This window comes from Petaurus breviceps, unplaced genomic scaffold, assembly GCF_028583685.1.
Source record: "Petaurus breviceps papuanus isolate PSGF00001 unplaced genomic scaffold, PetGlider_PUasm1.0 37, whole genome shotgun sequence".
In the NCBI taxonomy this organism is placed as follows: Eukaryota; Metazoa; Chordata; class Mammalia; order Diprotodontia; family Petauridae; genus Petaurus; species Petaurus breviceps.
The window spans coordinates 27,104,540-27,124,606 of record NW_027186296.1 but is presented as its reverse complement, the minus strand read 5'-3'; the positions used below and the strand labels follow the sequence as shown (position 1 = coordinate 27,124,606).

The window sequence follows — 20,067 nt, the reverse complement described above, 5'->3', positions numbered from 1 at the left end:
AGGGTGAACAAGTTAGGATTTCCCAAACTCATCAGAGAGAAGGGAGAGACTTGCTTGGAAAATATTCCTCCTTCCAGTTCCTGAAGTTTATCTTGGAAACATTAGCAAGAATGAGAATATCAGGTATCTTAAGGGCCTTAAGAAAGCACAGTGAGAAGGGGACATTCCTAAGGGCCTAAAATCAACATTTAAATAGCTCTTGGAAGCAGATGAGTGGTCAAGTCACATCACAGAGCATGCATGCAAGGTGTTCATGGGCTTAGCACACACACCTCTGCTTTTAATTCAAGTCAATCAACTCTTACTAAGTGCTTCTCTAAGAACAAGGCAAAATGCTAAGCCCTGAATGAATGAAAAAGCCTCAGAGTTAAGTGTTTACTATAGGACAGGCATTGTGATAAGAGCTGAGGGTATAAATACAAAAAGTGAGGCAATTCTTGCTCTCAAGGAGCTTCTATTTTAACAGAAGACAATGATGGGAAAGTTTTAGTCTGAAGAGTCCCAAAGATGTTAAATCGGTACATAGAATAGTTAGTTAAGATGATCTTTCAAGAAGCAATGGTACTTGTACAAAAATATTTACAGCAGTTCTTTTTGTGGTGGCCAAAAACTGGAAATTGAGGCGATGCCCATCAATTGGGGAATGGCTGAACAAGTTGTGGTATATGAATGTTAATGGAATACTATTGTGCAATAAGAAATGATGAGCAGGTGAACTTCAGAAAATCCTGGAAAAACTTATATGGATTGATGCTGACTAAAGTGAGCAGAACCAAGAGAAAATTGTTCACAGAAACAGCCACAGTGTGGAGTGACTGATTTTGATAGACTTAGCCCTTCTCAGAAATGCAAGGAACTAAAACAATTCCAAAGGACTCATGATGGTAAATGCCATTCACATCCAAGAGAAAGAACTATGGAGGCTAACTGCAGAGCAAAGCAGGCCATTTTCTTTTTTGGTTTTGTTTTGTTTTTTCTCATGATCTCTCCCATTCATTATAATTCTTCTATGCAACATGATTAAGGTGAAAATGTGTTTAATAGGAATGTATGTGTAGAACCATACCATATTGCATGACATCTTGGGGAGGGAGGAGAAAATGCAAAACTTATGAAGTGAATGTTGATAACTAAAAATAAATAAATTGATCAATTTTCTTTTAAAAAGAAGCAATGGTGCTATTGGTCTGGTGGTTTGCCTAATGAAAGCCAGGGAGGGGAAGGACAAATAGCAAGGATGTGGCAACATGGCTAGACTGGTTGGAGCTGAAGCATGAACGTGAACATGAAGCATGAAGTATCTGAGGCTTACATAATAAGTCTAACTGGACTATTTTGCACTCATTTAGTTAACAGAGAACTAAGCTGGACCTTAAGACCCAGACTCTAAACATGAGAAGATAAACATTCCCCGGAGCTGAAAGCATAGATGCTGGAATTAGGTTTTGATACAGATTGGAGAAGAGGGAAAGTCCTTGCCTTCAAGGAATTTAAACTCCAAGAGGAAACAAGCCTACAAAGATAAGCAAACATAGACCAAAGTTCAGTCAAAAGACCTGGGGCAGGAGGTGGGACATGAACTAAGCCTAGAAAGGAGTTGGGGGATTCCAAGAAGTAGGCATGAGGAGGGAGACAGGCATCTATGGCATCTATAAGTACACTTGCTTGGATGGTGCAAAGAGTGTTTTTTGAACCATGCTGGATTTCCAGTAGATCCTCACAACTTTTTTTATAGGAGTTGACCAGAAGATTCAGAAGACTTGGAACAATAAGGAGTACTAGACTTGAAAAAGGAAATTGCTATGTCCCTAATACTAATTAGAAAGAGAAAAATGACCCTGACCTTGTCCCCAACAGTCTCCTGGAGGAATTGGGGGAGGAAAGAACAAGTCCAGGAGCTTGTAAATTTCCCCAGCAAGGGATAAAAAACCATGTCTCCTCAGATGAAGGGCTGAAAATTGCACTGGCCCTGTTCTCAGTATATTTCTTCCTTCCCAACATCACCTTCATCTTATTTAAATTGAACATCTGCCAGCTTGCCTTCATCTCCACCAGATGTTGCCTTTCAAGGATAGCATGTTTCTGTAACTATTTCCAGGAGAGGCTCACACTCCCAAACCACCGGGGTTTACACCATGGCATCCACTTTTTCCCACAAAAAAAAAATGTATATTTTTTTCATTCTTTGTTTTCCCACTCCAAGCCTGTATTGAGCAGCTCATTTTAAATCTGTGCTGTATGAAAAGAAGACTATTTCAAAATATGCCTTCAAGTATTTAAAGTAAGAAAATTACTCTACTACTCAGGTAATAAATATAATTCTGAGTCCTCCTGAACTTCACTATTGGAGAGGTGGGGCTGGTTTTAAACTCATTTCTATGGATGTACTTGCATTAACCACCATAATAACTACCCTAGCACAGTCCTGCCTCAAAGGCAATCAGGAAACCTAGGAGTTAGCATTGAGATTAGACAATTACTGAACAGGTCCAAAGCCAGGGGCAGGTATTCTAGCCAAGACAACTTCTGCGGACTACACCAAGAAAGCAAGCCCTGGCAGGAGTAGCCACAAACCAATGCTGATTTAATAGCCACTTAAAGATGAGTCTCCATTCATCAAGCTCTCCTGGCAGGCAGATGTGGAAGAAAAAGCAGTCTTCAAATGAGGACTAATGATTTGCTGGTTGGCTGCTCTGACGTCCCACTCACCACCTTCAAGTCCAGAAAAGGCTAGGAAAGTGCTCAGTCACCAAATAGTTCACTAATTTACTTTTAAAATCTCTCTGAGTAGCTGGGAATCCTTCTAATCCTGACCAGACAATGAGAAATTGCGATGATTCCATGGGGGTACCTAAAAGAAAGGTCCAAGCTTTAGTATATTGTGGTACTTAGGACAAAGCCAATGTTTTAATAAAGTATGTGTTTGGTCTACTTGTTGTTCCCCAAAGACAACATCCCATCCAACCCCTGCCTCTCTGCCTGGAAAAGAACTATGGATTCTGCCCCCCACCCCAGACCTAGAATGAGATTCCCCCTCACCTTCAACTCTTAGAATCTCCAACTTCCTTTAAGATTTAGTTCAATTGTGTGTGTGTGTGTAAATATACATGTATATTATGAGGGTATGTGTGTACATGTGTATGTATGCATGTATACTGATATTGCTCTTGCTTTATAAAAATTCACAATACTCAAATTTGACTCATATACATACACACATATTCCACATATAGCATATATATTCCTTGTTATATGTGATGACTCATTAGGCATTCCCTCTCCCCCTTGTTAGTACTTTTCTGCACACATACCCCCTACAATATCATTTTCTATTTATTTTGTACACACTTAGGTGTATCTGTTGTGTTCTGCTCCCTGCCCCTCTAGTAGAATGTAAACTGCTTAAGGACAGGAATTTTTTTTTTTATGTTTGTCTTTATACCCCTAGCTTCTTATGCAGTGCCTGATAGCCAGCCACATACTAAATGCTTATTCAAGTTAACTGAATAAATAAATGACATTTTTTGTAATTTGAGATTTACAAATCACTTTCCCTACAACAGACTACTTGTTATCCTGGGGAGTATTTTTGTGCCTGAGACAGACTACATAGCTACTGAGGTCCCTTCCCCAATTCTCAAATTCTGTGACTCTATGCTTCTGTAACCATGGAGGGTAGGTAAGTATTCTTATTTTCATTTTATAGATATGCATATGGATAATGAACAAATTTACAATGAAATAAATCACTGAGAAAAGAATTAATGCATAAGCAATACTGGGAAGACTAGCAGACCCTGTCCCAGTAGGGTGGAGAAATGAATGTGGGGCAGTAAAGGAAACATCAGGACCTGTTATATGCAGAGGGAAGAGTACAGGCCAGTGGGAGGCTCTGACTCATCCACTTGCCAGTGGAAAAAAGAGACAAGGAGACACCATTAGGGCAACTGGAGAACTAAGAGCTAATGTAAGCTCAGTCTCTTCCAAGGACAGGGAGGTTATTAAGGAATGAATGGAAGAACCATCACCGAAAAGATGATCAGAAAAAAGTAAGTAAATGCCCAATAGTTTAAAAAAATAGTCAAGGAATCACCATGTTAGAACCGAAGAGGATTTGGTTTAATCCTAACATTAGAGAGAGTTCACTCATGATCATGATCATGAAGTAGGAAAGAAACTCCATAAGAGATTAGTCTAGATCAACATATAAAGAGCAGCATGGAGACATATATAGGAGGTGAAGACAGAGGCTAGAAGTTCATCAAGATCCAATTTCCTAATCTACCCAAGAAAGAAAAAAGAGAGTGAAATACTGAAGAATACAGTCTATGTAAGTTATGAGTAAGTCGCTTTTGCTCCCAGAGCCTCAGTTTCCCTAAGTATAAAAATGGGGTCAAGAACATTTGTTCAGCTTGATGATTTATAAGGAAAGCACTTATAAATCTCAAAGCACTGTACAAATGTGAGCTATTATTAGGGTAAGTCAATGGGTAACAAACACTTAAGTAGGTATATTTCAAAAGAGTTTAATCTTCTGGGATAATTAAAGTCAATTGCTGGATTAAGTTGGCAGGTAGTTTTCAGAACAAACAATAAAACCATTTTCCCCCAGTACTACCCTCTAACACCCAGGTGGAGGACTTTTATCCCAAAAGCTGAATTCTGCCTGAGGGAAGTTTTCTAAAAACAAGTGTGTCTTCTCTGGGCACTCAACCTCCCCCATCATTAAAATCAATAAGCTTAATTGTGTGCATAATCCTGTTAAGACTCAGGTTCCCTACCTCTTACTTGGGTGGCCCTCACAGGTGCTTTTGACAGTGTAACTTTGGGGAGAGGGAAAGATTGACAAGAAGTTGTTCATGGTCCCTAGATTAAAAGTTGGGCAAATTCTTTGTAGATGATATGATCCCTCCAAATTCACTTTAGACATTTCTAGTGCTAAAGTCCTATCATCATAAAATTCTGTGTTTGGCTTTGAAAGCCTTGTGTAACCTGGCCCTTCCTACCTTTCCAGTCTTCTTCCAACTTGCCTCCCCTGTGTCTCCCCCAATCCAGTGACACTGGTCTCGTTTACCATTTACCATATACTCTGTATACCATTATTTACATGTTGTATCCTGTTTACAATGTGAGCTCCTTGAGAGCAGGGGCTGGGTTTTGTTGGGGTTTTTTTGGTTCTATTTTTGCCTTTGCATCCCCAGCATTTAGCACAAGTTGGTGACACATATTAGGTACTTCTTAAATGCTTTTTGACTTGACTTAAGGAAGTTTGAGGAAATAAGCATCGAGCTAATTGGAAATATGAGACAGTTTCTCTAGTACGCCTTTCAGTAACTAAGGTAAGGCCTCACCAGATAATATTTGTATATTTGTGTATTTTGTATTTTTGTATATTTGTATAACACTTTGTATAACAAAGCTTGCAAAGCACTTGACCCTTACCACATTTGACCCTTACCACAACCCCATCAGGTAGGTACTACAGGTATTATTATTGCCATTTTACCAATAAGGAAAACAGGAGTTCAGAAAAATTATGCAACATGTCCATGGCCATACAACTAATAAGGGCTCCCTGATTCCAAGGCCAGTATTCTGTCCACCACACCACATTGTTTCCAACAATCAGGGACTGGTACGTGCTCTCCTGGGGTAAGAACTATAGGAGAGAATCAGTAGTGTGGCTCCAGGTTTGGTCCATGCAGAAGACTCAATTTTACAAATGCTTCCTCTTCGCTCTCTTTCCACACAGCTCAATGCTTTGAGCCTAAGTCAATACCCCTGTTCACCATGACTCCCATGTACATGCAATAAGAATAAAAAGGATTTATTATATTTTCTTTGCATATGTGTATACATACCCAATCTCAACCTAGATTAAAATTTATTTTAATCAGATTTTGTTTAAATTCTTTTGCAATTAAAGCAATATAAAGACTATATAATAATGTTTTAACTGATGCAGTGAAAAGGAACATTAGTTCAGGGTTGTTGTCTCAGATTTTCCACTTGTACTTCTTTGACATGAGTCAGAACACTTAAAAGGCTGAAATTTTAGCACTGGAAAAGAGCCTTGGAGCTCATCTACTCCAGCCGTTCTCCAAGGGTGGTCTGGGGACCCCTGAGAGTCTCTGGGACCCTTTCTTTCAGGTGGTCCTCAAAGTCAAAACTATTCTTATAATAATACTAGTATGTTTTAGTGCCTAATACAGTAAACATCAGCAGAGATAACCCACATAAACAAAAGTTCTTTAGAAGCATCCTCAATAATTTAGAAGTGCCATGATGGAAAACGCTATCCACATCCAGCAAAACAACTATGGAGTCTGAATGAAGACCAAAGCATACTGTTTTCTCTTTTCATTTGTTACTTGTTTCTTCTTTCTCATGGCTTTTCCCTTTGGTTCTAATTCTTATTTACAACATGACTAATGTGGAAATATGTTTTATATGACTGTACATGTATAGCCTATGTCAGAATGCATGCCATCTTGGGAAGAAGGTAACAGGGAGAAAAAAATTTAGAACTCAAAATCTTATAAAAGTGAATGTTGAAAGCTAAAAACAATAAAATTTTTAAAATAGATGATAGATTTTAAAAAATAATAATTATTTAGGAGTACAAAGAGGTCTCAAGACCAAAAAGTTTAATAAGTGCAAATCTAATTTAATGTAAATCTGCCTATGAAAAAAAACCTGAATCCTAGAGTCATTAAATGATTCAGCCAAGATGCCATTGTAGCAGAGCCTGAAGTAGACCTCAGGTTTGTCCTTACTTTTAATCCAGTGTTCTTCCTACTGCACTGTTCCCTCCAATAAGAATTAACTCCTTAAGGCAATGCAATGCACAGCTGGAGAAAAAAAGATTCTTTTATACTTCCCTATGAAACTATGTAAAAACTATTCAGTTCCTTTCCACAGCCCAGACAAGGAGTGGCTTGCTTAGAACTGACTGGTGTCCAAACATGGGATCCATCCAACCTACATCACACTGGATATTTTATGATGTTTTACAACATTTCCTCCCATTCTCATTGTGAATACTGAAAGCTTTTCATTTTGTTCCAAAGGAAATGATCTTATCCCAGCTCAATGATCTCATTATTGTTTAAGTGAAACAGGTATCTAACACATTTTTCCAAAAGGCTAAACACTAGGTCCCAAGTTTTATTAAAGTTAAAATACAATAAAGGAACACTTATAATCTAAAGTAATTACATAGTCTTTTTAACAAGGAATAATTTTTTTTTAAGCAAGGAATAATTCTTAATAGTTTCTCTCTCTCTTTTAATTTGCAAAGTAGAAGGCTTACCTAGCAGTTCCACAAAATGTGGGACTTTCTTTTTGTTTTCAGCCTATCAATTAACCTCCATACTCAAAGTTTCTTTTTCCATCTCCATAGATTTGGCCAAGGATGCTTACCTTATTTTTTCATCTTGAACACCTCAGACAGTCTAATGATGCCTATAGGCTCCTTTTTTAATTATATGGAGGGAGAACATCCAGGAGCCAAGATGGCAGAGAAAGCAGTAAATCACTCTAACTCTCCCATATTCACCTCCAAAGAACCATAAAAAGAACCCCAAAACAAATTCCAGAACAACAGAACCAGCAAAACCAGTGAAGCAATCTTTTAGACTAAGAAACTTGGAAGATGGGCAAGAAAGATCCGTCTCACTTGGGTAAAAGGAGAATGGAGTCCAGGGCAGGAAGTGTCCCAGCAAGTCAGCAGCAGGCCCCACCCCAAAAAACCATCAGTAGATCCTGAGCACCAGAAGATCCTGAGCACTGGTAGATACTGAGCCCCAGTTGGGTGGAGCAAAGCCAACACCAAGACCTCCCATGTGTCTTGGCATAGCCAGGGGAACCAGCAGTTTCCAGAGGTCAGACCACCACTTGCTTCAGTATAGTCCCAGGGAAATGTAGAAACACCATGCTGGCCTCAAGAAAAGCCAGGCACCAGCACTAGGACTCAGGCTCAGAGCCAAACTCCCAGAGCCCTACAGCCTCCAGCAGTTCCAGCCACCCTTCACCTCACCTTCTTAGCAAAACACCAGATACAAGGGTCCCCTGTGCGCCTCAGGGCAACATTAGTGTAGCACCAGGCTAAGGCCCATAGCCCCTGACACAAGAAGCTTGAAATAGAGCCACTTCCACACAGAGGAACAGAAGCCAAATTTAAAAGAAAGGAAAAAGGTCAAAAAGGAGTAGCAAAAAAACAACAAAAAAGAATCTGACCATGGAAAGTTATTATGGTGACAGGGAAGATAAAGATACAAACTCTGAAGAGGACAAAAATTTCAAAACACCTATGGGCAAAACCCCAAAGAAAAATGGAAAGTGATCTCAAGTCCAGAAAGAACTCTTGGAATAGCTCAAAAAGGAGCTTAAAAATTATTCAAAAAAAAAAAAGAGGTAGAAGAAAAATTGGGAAAAGAAATGAGAGTGATGCAAGAGAATTATGAAAAAAGAGTCAACAACTTGGGAAAAGAAAACAATTACTTAAAAAGCAGAATTGGTTAAATGGAAAAAGAGATACAAAAATCCACTGAAGAAATCAACACCTTTTACAAGTGAAAGGAACAGAAAGTACAAAAGTTAAATGAGGAAAACAACTCCTTAAAAGTTAGAATTGGGCAAGCTAATGACTCTATGAGACATCAAGAATCAATCAAATTCAAAAGAATGGAAAAAGTAGAAGAAAATGTATAATACCTCTTTGGAAAAACAAATGACCTGGAAAATAGATTCAGGAGACAATGTCAGGAGGACCTGGACAGCATCTTTCAAACAAGTATCCAGGACAACCGCCCTGATATCCTAAAACCAAAGGACAAAATAGGCATTGAATGAATCCACCAATCACCTCAGAAAAGAGATCACAAAATAAAAATTCCAAGGAATATTACAGCCAAATCACAGAAGTGTCAGGTCAAGGAAAAAATGCTGTGAGTGGCCAGAAAGAAAATACAAATAATGGAGAACCACAATCAGAATTACACAGCACTTAGCAGCTGCCACATTAAAGGATCAGAAGTCATGGAACAGGATATTCCAGAAGGCAACGGAGCTAGGACTGCAACTAAAAATCACCTGCCCTGCTAAATTAGGTATAATACTTCAAATGAAAAAATGATCATTCAATGAAATAGAAGGATTTCAAGCTTTCATAATTCAGAATTGAACAAAAAAAAATTGATCTCCAATATCAAGACCCAAGAGAAACTTGAAAAGGGAAAAAGGGAAAAGAAAACACTAGAGATTCAATGGAGCTGAACTATTTACATCCCCATATGGGAAGATGATACTTCTAATTCTTAAAAACTATACCACTAATAGTATAGCTAGAAGGAATATACACAGAAAGAGGGTATGGGTATAAGGTGAATTTGAGGGAATGACAAAAAAAATGATTAAGGGATGAGAAAGGAGTACACTGGGTGTGGAAGGAAGGGGGAAGGTAGAATGGGATAAATTATTGCACATGAAAAGGGAGGCATCACTTGAACTTTACTGTCATCACTATTAGCTCATAGATGGAATGTACACAATCAGTTGAATATAGAAATCTATCTTCCCCAACAGGGAAGCAGGAGGGGAAGAAATTAAGTAGGAATTGATGCAAAGTGAAATGAGCAGTACCAGGAAAACATTGTACACGGTATCAGCAACATTATGTGATGATCAACCACAAGTGACTCAGCTCTTGTCAGTAACACAATAATCTAAGATGAGTACAAAAGACTCATGAAGGAAAATGCTATCTATCCGTATCCAGATAAAGAGTTATGGACTCTGAATGCAGTTTGAAGTATACTTTTTTCACTTAATTTTTTTCATTTTTTTTCCTTTTGATCAGTTTCTTCTTTCACAATTGTGACTAATATGGAAAGAAGTTTTACATGATAGCACATGTATAACCTATCTCAAAATTGCCTATATATAACCTATATTCAAAATTTTTTTAAAGAGGGAAAGGAAGAGAGGGAAGGAGAAAAATTTGGAACTTAAAGTCTTGTAAAAATGAATGCTAAAAATTGTCCTGACATGTAATTGGGGAAAAAATAAAATACTACTTAAATATATGGAAGGACAAAGGGAGGGGAAGAAGGAGGGAAATAGAGGAGGGAGAGAAGAAGAGGGGAAAGGAGGGGGAGAGAAATAAAGTCACTGCCCTCAAAGAGCTAAACAATCAGATGGGGGAAGATAACACACAAAAGGAAGCTGAAAAAAGGGTGGAGGGGAAATATTATAGGGTTGGTAGGTGGGGAGCAAGCTATTCCACTCACTAGAAAGCATTTGATCTGAGCCCTCAATAAAGGAAGGCTGTAGGAGAAGTTTTTTGCTCTAATAAGAATTGAGAGGTAATTGAGGAAATTGAGAAGGTGCTGAGTTAGCAAAAACTGTGTCCATCAGCATGGTGAGGAAATGTCAGGTGATTTTCAGTTTATCCTGGGTGAGGAATCATGTTCCACGGAGTTGAAATCAAGCACAGCTGCTGACAGAAAATAGAAAGATTTGCCCTATGGTAATTTGTGCTTATCCTATTGTGGAGTGATATGCTATAATAAAAGCCATTTTCTAATATCACTGAAGTGGGAAAGATATTTCATCTAAAAATTCTTAAAAGCATGTCTTTGCACATAATCTAAAGAGAGATGGACATAACTTCCTTGAGGAACTCATCACTGGAAAGAACTTTTCCAGATTGGGTCAATTAATGTCAGTAAAGGAAAAAGTCATGTGATATAGTAGAAAAGGCACTAGTCTTGAAATTAGAAAACCCAGATATATTCAAATGCAAAATCTGGATTCCATTTTTGCCACTTCCTAGTTGTGTGACTGGGCAAATGACTTAATTTTCTTTTAAAGACAGAGTAGTGTAATGGATAGAGCATTAGATATGGAGTCAGAACTTGTGTTCTAAATTACCCTTCAATGGGGCGGCTAGGTGTCACAGTGAATAGAGCACTGGCCCTGAAGTCAGGAGGACCTGAGTTCAAATCCAGCCTCAGACACTTAACACAAAAACTAGCTGTGACCTTGGGCAAGTCACTTCACCCCAATTGCCCTGCCCTCCCCCCTCCAAAAAATAAAATAAAATAAATTACCATTCAACACATTAGTACCTAACTTTGTGGGCAAGTTACTCCACTTTTCTGTACTTCAGTTTCCTCTGCTATAAAAGAGGGAGTGGGATTAGATCTCAGAGGTCCCCTCCAGTCTTTCATCTATTATTCTTCTCCCATAAGGCCTTTCTCTCCTCTCCTCCAAGAGGTTATAGATTAAGGATAATGCTTTCCCTTTGTTATGAGAAGAGGGGATAAGTGTCAGTAGCATAAAAGCCAAAAAGCAACAATAAAATATTAAAATAATAAGAATAAACTAGGGAAAAGAGGTTGTTGTTAGGTGCCTTCCAGTTCTCAATCCATGATCCTATGATAATTCTATGTGTCACTTTCCTCATTTATAAAATGGAGATGATAATGCTTGTATAACATACCTCACAGGGCCATGGTACAAAAATCACTTTGGAAACATTAAAGTGCTACATAAACATGAGCCATTACTATCACTCCCAAAAGGTTGCAATTTCTTTTTATCAAGGCCAGCTTAAAAAAAAAAAATCACCTAAGTATAACTGTCTTTCCTCCCTTCCCCCATTTCTTACTTTTCATTTGTTTTGGTTTCAGATTCTTTTAAATTAGCTAGAGCCCATTCTATTAGCAAGATAATTTGGCCCTTAGCTAGTATTTATCCATCAACTAAAATTTATCTATACTCTTTAGATTTCTCCTAATCAATAACCAGCTACCCACCCTTTCATTTTAGTGCAAAGGCTATTTTTCTTGAAATGGCCTCATTCCAAGCCCTTGAAAGCTTTCCCCTCTTATCACCTCCCCCACAACAGGCTTGGAAGCTTTCTTTCTCCATCATCCTGGCCTACTTGAGTGGGAGTGCCAGACAACTCTTCCCTAGGACTGAGAGGATATAATCAGTTTTGTAAACTGCTACCCAGAGAAGCTCAGTTCTTTTCTCCAATTCAATGAAATAAACATTTGTTAAGTACTGGGTGCAAAGAATGCAAAGGGAAAAAGGAAGATTTCAGTACTTTAAGAGTTTACAATCTGCTGGGGGTGGGAAAAGAATACATGTACACACACACAAAAGTATAATTCTAGGTAGAAAGATAGGATTTTGTAAGAATGTTAAGAGATGTAGCAAAATTCACTTATTTGGGGGTGGCTGGATAGCACAGTGAATAGAACACCGTGCCTGGAGTCAGGAGGACCAGAGTTCAAAAGGCCTCAGACACTTAACACTTACTAGCTGTGTGACCTTGGGCAGGTCACTTAACCCCAATTGCCCTGCCTTCCCCCTCAAAGAAAAAAATACACTTATTTTACAGATGAGGAAACAGAGGGCTTGAATAGTGACTAGAAGGGATGAATGCAAAAGCAGTCAAAGTAGTCACAAAGTACAAAGTCTTACTGATGAGGTACAGGCTCTGGGAACCCCCTTGAACTCGATTAAATCTTCCCATTTGATGAGGTATTTTCATAAGGCCATAAGCCTTTCATTGTGGCTCTGCCCAAATTTGTTACTAGCTTGGTCCTCCATTATCCAGCTAGCCCCCCACCCTTGATCCTCATCTGTTACAACCTTGAACTGGCCTAGCCCTCCATTGCCTGTCATCTCCAGGTAGCCTCCAGCAATTTCACTCATTTACTGGAGTCTGACCTCATTAACTCCTCCTGAAGACCCTCCCCAAACTCCTCCTCTAGACCACCCCTAGATTCCTCCCACAACCTTTCTGTAGATAAGACCCCATCTTGCCTCCATGTGGTGTGAGAGCACCATAGAATTTTCTAGCACAGACTCGCTCTGTGTCCAATACAATCCTTACAGATACTGAGGCTCCTTAAGAGTCTACCCAATATGGCGAACTTTGAATAAACTTTTCTTTTCTTTGGCTGTGAGAAGGCTTGAGTCAAATTCACTTGGCAGGACCCAGAATGTTGGTATTTTGGGGTCTCGAGCACCCCTAATTCTCTACCTCATCATTTTATGATGACCCTCTTCACTAGGCTGAACTAGGGACACAATAGGGAAGACATTGCCCAAGTTGGCAAAAGAGTTTGTCCCCTAAAGGAGGAGATAAAAAATACAGCAGTGCTGGGGGGTAAGGGTGGGGTGTATTTTGTCTGTAAAGTTACAGGAATGGTGAGTAGAGCCATAGGAGAATTCGATAAACCTTTTTCCAGTAGCAGTGGTATTACTGATTGAATTTTGGGCTAAGTCCTTCAAAGTATGGTTTCTGGTATGGGTTAAAGAAATAGAACATGGAAGAACAGAATTAGAACTCAGGCCACAATTCCAAAAGCAGTGCTTTTCCCATTACACCACACACATGTACATGCATACATGCACACATACCCAGAGTTAGCCAACCTCCTAACAATAAACTTCTCCAATCTCACTTAACTAGACTGGTCCTTGAACAACAGACTTTTTTTTTTTAAATCTTGTGTCAGCTTTTCCAGTCTGAAAGATTATCACAATGATGAATATGTTGGGGCAAAAGAAAGATCCAGACAATGATATAGGAATTACTTATAGAGCAGGAGTTGGGAAGGGGGTCTGGATGAAGCCCATAGGCAATTTAATAAAGGTAGCAGGGAGGCAAACCTTGAAAGAAGATCTGGAATGTTGACACCTTGGTATTTGCTTTCTTTCACTAGCTGAAACTATGGGATAATAGATTTAGGACTAAAAGGATTAGAATCACATAATGTGAGAGTTGGAGGAGTCTCAATGGCCATCTAGTCCAATCCATAAAAAAATGGAATTCCCACTAAGGCACATGAGACAAATGAGGCATCCAAAGACCACCTCTGAATTCTTAAAAGACTTTAATGGTCAAATAGTCCAATGGGGTCAAACTCAGATAGAAAAGTCACTAAAACATACATAAGGATCTCTGAGGGACAAAAACTACACATTTTTAAAAATATTTATTTAGTGTATCAACACATTAAAATGAGAAAAGAACAGCACTTTAATCTGGTTCAGGCCACACTCAGGACTACTGTGGACAACACATGGCTGGTGGACTGCATGTCTGATACCTCTGATCTATCCAATTTTGTCATTTTACAGATGAAGACAATAAGGCCCAGAGATCATACAGGTAAGTAACAGAGTAAATCTTGCCATTGATTTCCTCTTTCATGGGACCAGAACTAGTGATTACATAAAAAGGTTTTATGGCAGAAAAATAAAGCCTGGCTAGTATTTTTAATCAGGAGGGTTTTGTTTTTTCTTTGGCAACCACATTACAGAACAAGGTTCATCTGGTTCCTTTGTAAAAGTAAACACTGTAAAGACAGAGTTGTAATTCAATGCCCAAAAAAGCAAGTACAGCCCTTTGTCCATGGAATCTAAGATGTCCACTTAGAAGCACCACCAGCATGCACTCTCCAGGCTACATTTATCACAGTTTCCTTTGGTCTCTGGGCACCACAGTGATCCCTATATGCCAGTCATACCTATGACTCTCTTCCCATAAAAGAGATTTGCCTGTTACGCCAGAGGGAAAGACTATTTGCCTACTGTTCCTCTAGTCAGAGTCTAGAAGAACATTCAAACCAAACCATGGCTCTTGCTGGCCATTTATCAATTACAGTCCCTCAGTGAGAAGCAGAACAATCCAGCAAAAGCCATATCAACATCGAACAGCAACTATTATAAGATGGTGCTTTTCTAAAATCAAAATGAGAGTTATGATACAACCTTTTGATTTTCTTGTCAAGTCATTTCCATACCAAATCAAAATGGCAGAATATGTAATTGGAAAACATGGACCAATGGACACTTAAGAAAATATGGGCTAAAAAGACTCATGATGGAAAGAGATACCCACATCCAGTGAAAAGAGCTACAGAGTCTGAATGCAGATTGAAGCAAACTACTTGCTCTTTCTTTTTCTTGTTTTGTTTCCTCTTTCCCATTATTCATTCCATTGGTTATAATCCTTCTTTACTACCTGACTAATGTTTAATGTAAAGGTATTTGCAGATCCTATATTTAACTGCATGCCACCATGGGGGGAAGGGAGTTTAGAGGGGGAGAAAATTTGAAACTCAAGGGATTGTGGAATTGAATGTTATAAACTAAAAGTAAATAAACAAATTAATTAAATTTAAAAAAAAAGAAAGAAAATATGGGCTGTAGGTGGTGGGGATAAAAGCAACATGATTTCTACACAGTAAAATGTTGCTTTACTATCTATTAGAGTCCCCAAGATTCAGGACAACCTTCAATTCTACTAATATTTATTAAACACTTACTCTATGTAAGAACACATTGCTAGAAACTAGGAAAGATGCAAAGCTTTGACAAGACATTGTTCTTATCCACATAAAACTTATCATTTAGTGGGGAGCTATAATACATACACAGGGTTAAAACCTCAGCTCCATCAAATCCTAGCAAGCCTCTTAAACTCTTCAGCCTCAGTTTCCTTTTCTGTGAATTGAGAGGGTTGGACTAGATGACCTCTAAGGTCTCTTCTAGCACTTAATTTATGAGCCTAAAATGTACACAGTATAAAATAACGGTCAGAAAATGTATTAGAGAGATATCCCCAAAAGTCCTAAATGAAGGTGATGAGGTTGGGTTTGTGAGAAAAGTTCATTACTGACCTGGAGGGAAGCATCAGGAAACCTTGTCCTAGATCATCAAAATATGCGTAAAGTACAGGGCAAAGTGCATGTGATTCAATCCCAAATTGGCCTAAATCCCAGAAGGCTCTCAAAAGGCTGACTTGCTTCTACAGATGACTGGACTAGCAGGTCAAGAGCCGAGACTTCCTTCCTTTCCCTCTCCTCTGCCCCTGTCCCTTAGGAACACTATCATCCTAGAAGAGTATTCAACCAAGGACTCAAGTAGTAATGGCAAGGATATGATTAAAACCCATCTTAAATCCTCTCGTCAGACATGGTGCTTGCTTCATTTCTCATTGGTTAAATCCTTGAATTGGATTCAACATTTCTGTTGTAATCATTAAAACAAAAAAGGATTAACTGATTATTTTTGTTTTCTAAATGTTATTGCCTTCCTAAAAGAGTAAGGAACTAAAAGGCAAGCTTGCCATCACTTTGACAATGATCTACTGCGGTGCATTAACCTTGTTTTGGATATGATCTAGAAGAGACCAGAATCACTGGCCTCCAAATACAAAATTCTATCTCCCCAAAAGAGATATCCAGACTTCAAATGGAATTTCTGGTTAGTTTACCCTGAGTCCATTGCTTTGCACTTGTCCCCAAATGCTGCTTTTTTACTCACCCAAATTTCAAGACACCTTCCTCCAGTTTATGTTTAACATTTCACTACCTAGAACAGTTTAATATTATATGCCCTCAATGTCCTTCCTCTCCCAGATTACTTATGAATATTATCTAGTCCTATTGAAAAAAACAAACAACTGGTCCTAGGCACTTTAAACCCTAGAGGATTCCATGTATTCTTTCCACTTCTACATCCAGAAGCACTCCCTTTGTCCCCATCCTTTGTTTCTTGTTTCTAAGTCATATCTTCATCTCAAACAATATCATAAGACTTAAAGTGAAAGGAACCTTCTAAGTGGGCCCTAGAACTTAGAAAAATGAGACATCTTTCCCCCTCCCCAATTTACAGATATGGAAACTGGCCAAAAGAAGTTGTGATTTGCAGATAGACTCCAAAATGGAAGGGACCATAGAAGCCATCTAATTTAACCTCTCATTGTATAAATTAGGAAACTGAGGGAGGATAAGAGATTTACTCAAGATTACCACAAGCAGTCCATATATCAAAGGTGAGAGTTTAATCCAGGTCCTCTGAATCTAGAGACAATGCTCTGTTCACTGCACCACAAATGCCCCCAGTCTCCCAAGCAGTAAATTAGAGAAGCAGAATTTAATCTCAGGTCCTCTGGCTCCGGACCCATTGCTGTCTACTCCTCACCCAACCAGACATAAAATTGGGCTCCTTGAGAACAAGGACTGTTTACTTTTTGTCTTTTTACCACCAGCACCTAACAGAGTGCCTTATAGCAGGAATTTAAGGAATGTTTGTTGAAAGTGAATTTTGTGGAATACATTATACTGCTGTGCCTAATTTCACAGAATTCCATAGTGACTCAGTTTTTTAAAAATGTTTTCTTCTATGAAATCTGTGAGAAACTAAATAAATTTTATCCACATCTGTCAATCTTTTATACATTTTTATACTCTCCAAGAGTTGTTTTAGAAAATTACCCAGAATATTTTCCCATTACAGAAATCATGCTGCCTGCCCCTCATAAATTATACTAGTGTTGAGAGATCCTACATTACCTTTGATTACCTACCCTCATCTTGATTTGGTATGAAAGTGAGCTGACCATAGTATCAAGAAGCTTCACTTTAACTCAATTCAGAGAATCATCACCTGAAAACTCACTGCAAATGAGTTAACATCAAGGTCTTATAACCTCCTTTTTCCTCTCTCCAACCCAGTTTCTCCTGGAGAACAAAGCAGTCTGAAGCCACTGAAATGCTACAATTGTTGGCAGAGGCCTCCGAATGAAAATATAAAGCAAAGTGTATAATTAAAGGCACAGGTTAAGGATCATTCATTCCATAGATCTTCATTTAGAAGTTCACATTTGCACTCAATGCCAAAGTGTTCCCTGAAACCTCTATAACAGGGATTTTTAATGGTTTAACTGAGGGAAGCTTTTAAACCAAGTTATAAACAGGGCATGGTGGGTGTTTTCTAGTGACTTGTTTTTTAACCCAACCATTCTGTCACCAGAAAATTAAAAGTACAACTTAAGGCCATTGCTGGTGTTCCTGCTGAGAATTCTTCAGCGGTGACCAAATACCTAATAAGATGTATTCCCAAACCAGCCCCAATAACCCTGGCATGCAAAGTTAATTTCGATGTTCATTTCAAGGGTCATTAGAAACACTGAATGAGAAGGTGGAGAAAGAACACTCATCGAAAAAGTCCTGAAATCCGTGAAGAAAGATAAATCGTACTGCTTACAAACAAGGCTGACTTGGGGAGATCAAAAGAGGCCTGACAGAAAAAAGGACTCCAATGGTCAAGCTACAGCAGAAAGAGCCTACAAATAACAGAACTGTGGCCACTTCTGAGCAACAAATTTTAGAAGGGGCACTTGCTATTGCAGCCACAGTCAACAGAGATTAACCAAGATGGTTGAGACCCCTAACCATTTTTTGTAAGAAGCAGAGATTTTTAAGCCTTTTTAAGTCATGGACCCCTTTGAAAGTCTGATGAAACCTACCAGCTCCTTAGAATAATGTTTTTTAATGTGTAAAATAAAATACATAAGATTACAAAGAGAACCAATAATATTAAAATAGTTATGAAAATATTAATTTTAAAAATTTATAGAGCCCATGTTAAGAAGCCCTGCATTAAAGCAAGGAGGGATATTTAGGCTAACAAAGAGGATACTTGAAGAGGTTAAAAGTAGTGACAGCTGTTTTCTTAAACATTTGAACAATTTCAGTAAATCTCTTTGACCCTAGACAGTAGATCTAGTACTAGAAGGAAGTTGTGGGGAGGTGGTTTTCACTTCAATTGAAGAAGGAAGCTAACGATATGGAATGAGCTGCCTTGTCCCCATCTCAAGTATCACCAAACAAACCACTCAAAAAGAAGGTTGTGTAGAGGATTCAGGCTTTGGGTATGGGCTGGGCTAGGTGACCTGTAAGGTGTCTTCCAGCTCTAAGATTCCATAATCCTAATAATACCTTCCATATGTATAGTGTTTTTACATATGAGGAAACTAAGGCTTAGAAAATTAATTGACTTTCTGATGGTCATACAACTAGTATTTTAAGTTCCTGAGATACAATCTGAACCACAGTTGGACTCCAAGTTCAACACTCTAACCCAGGGGTGGGGAACCTGCAGCCCCAAGGCCACATGTGGCCTTCTAGGTCCTGGGGTGAAGCCTATTGACTGAGCCCAAGTTTTACAGAACAAATCCTTTCATTATGGGGATTTCTTCTGGGAGGTTTGGATTCAGTCAAAGGGTGGTAACTGAGGACCTAGAGGGCCACGTGTGGCCTTGAGGCTGAAGGTTCCCCACCCCTGCTCTTTCCACTACACATATTAATTTAATTCTCAGTTTTCAACAGAATAAAAAGAACTTATACAAAGTGCCATCACACCAACCAAATTTTTTTTTGGCATTTTACTGTATTCCTGATACTATACTAATGATAAATTCACATTTATACAGATTATCCCAAGAGTCTTAGTGAACTAAGAGTTTTGGGAAACCCTATACAGTGCTTTAAAATCTACAGACATAATGCAAGTATTACAATCACCATTTGCTTTCCTTTTTTAAAAGTTCTGTTGTTGTCTTTTGTGTTTACATTGAAGACACTTCAATCATTCAAACATCCAAATCATCTTCATTTTCCTAGAGAAGAAACTGAGGCCCTGAGAGAGCAGGAACTGTCTGGTGCTTTCTTTTAATCCCCAGTACTTAGCACACAGTACCTAGTACATAACAGGTACTTAATAAAGCATGTTGGGGCAGCTAGGTGGCACAGTGAATAGAGCACCAGCCCTGGAGTTAGGAGAACCTGAGTTCAAATTGGACTTCAGACTCTTGACACATTTACTAGCTGAGTGACCTTGGGCAAATCACAACCCAAATTGTCTTGCCTTCCCCCCCTCCATAAATAAATGAATGGATGGATGGATGAATTAATTAATTAACTAACTAATATTTGTTGACTAGCTTAAATAACTTGCCCGTGGTTATATTTCTGGCAAGTATCTGAGGAAAGACTTGAACACAGATCTCCTGGAACTGTTCCCACTATGCCACTCTGCTTATGAGGAATATAATAAGTATAAAATGCAGCCCCTACTTTTGAGGAGTTTATAAACTAAAACTACAACCTACAAAAACAACTAGAAATTAATACAGTACCTATAATAGCATTCTCTACATTATAGTGACAAGTTGTACAAGGCAGGTTACTTTAGGAC

General features: G+C 38.6%; 1 protein-coding gene across 4 annotated transcripts in view; it reads right to left on the bottom strand.

The window, feature by feature from the left end:
• Positions 1-20,067, bottom strand: part of CGNL1 (cingulin like 1) — a 210,554-nt gene that overhangs the window by 175,267 nt on the left and 15,220 nt on the right. Inside the window, exon 2 of one of the 4 annotated variants that reach the window (XM_069098139.1) lies at positions 8,716-8,820. The exons of the other annotated variants lie outside the window; for them this stretch is intronic. The gene's annotated coding sequence lies outside the window, so the exon portion shown is untranslated. The remainder of the gene's footprint in view (positions 1-8,715; positions 8,821-20,067) is intronic. 4 annotated transcript variants of the gene reach the window in all.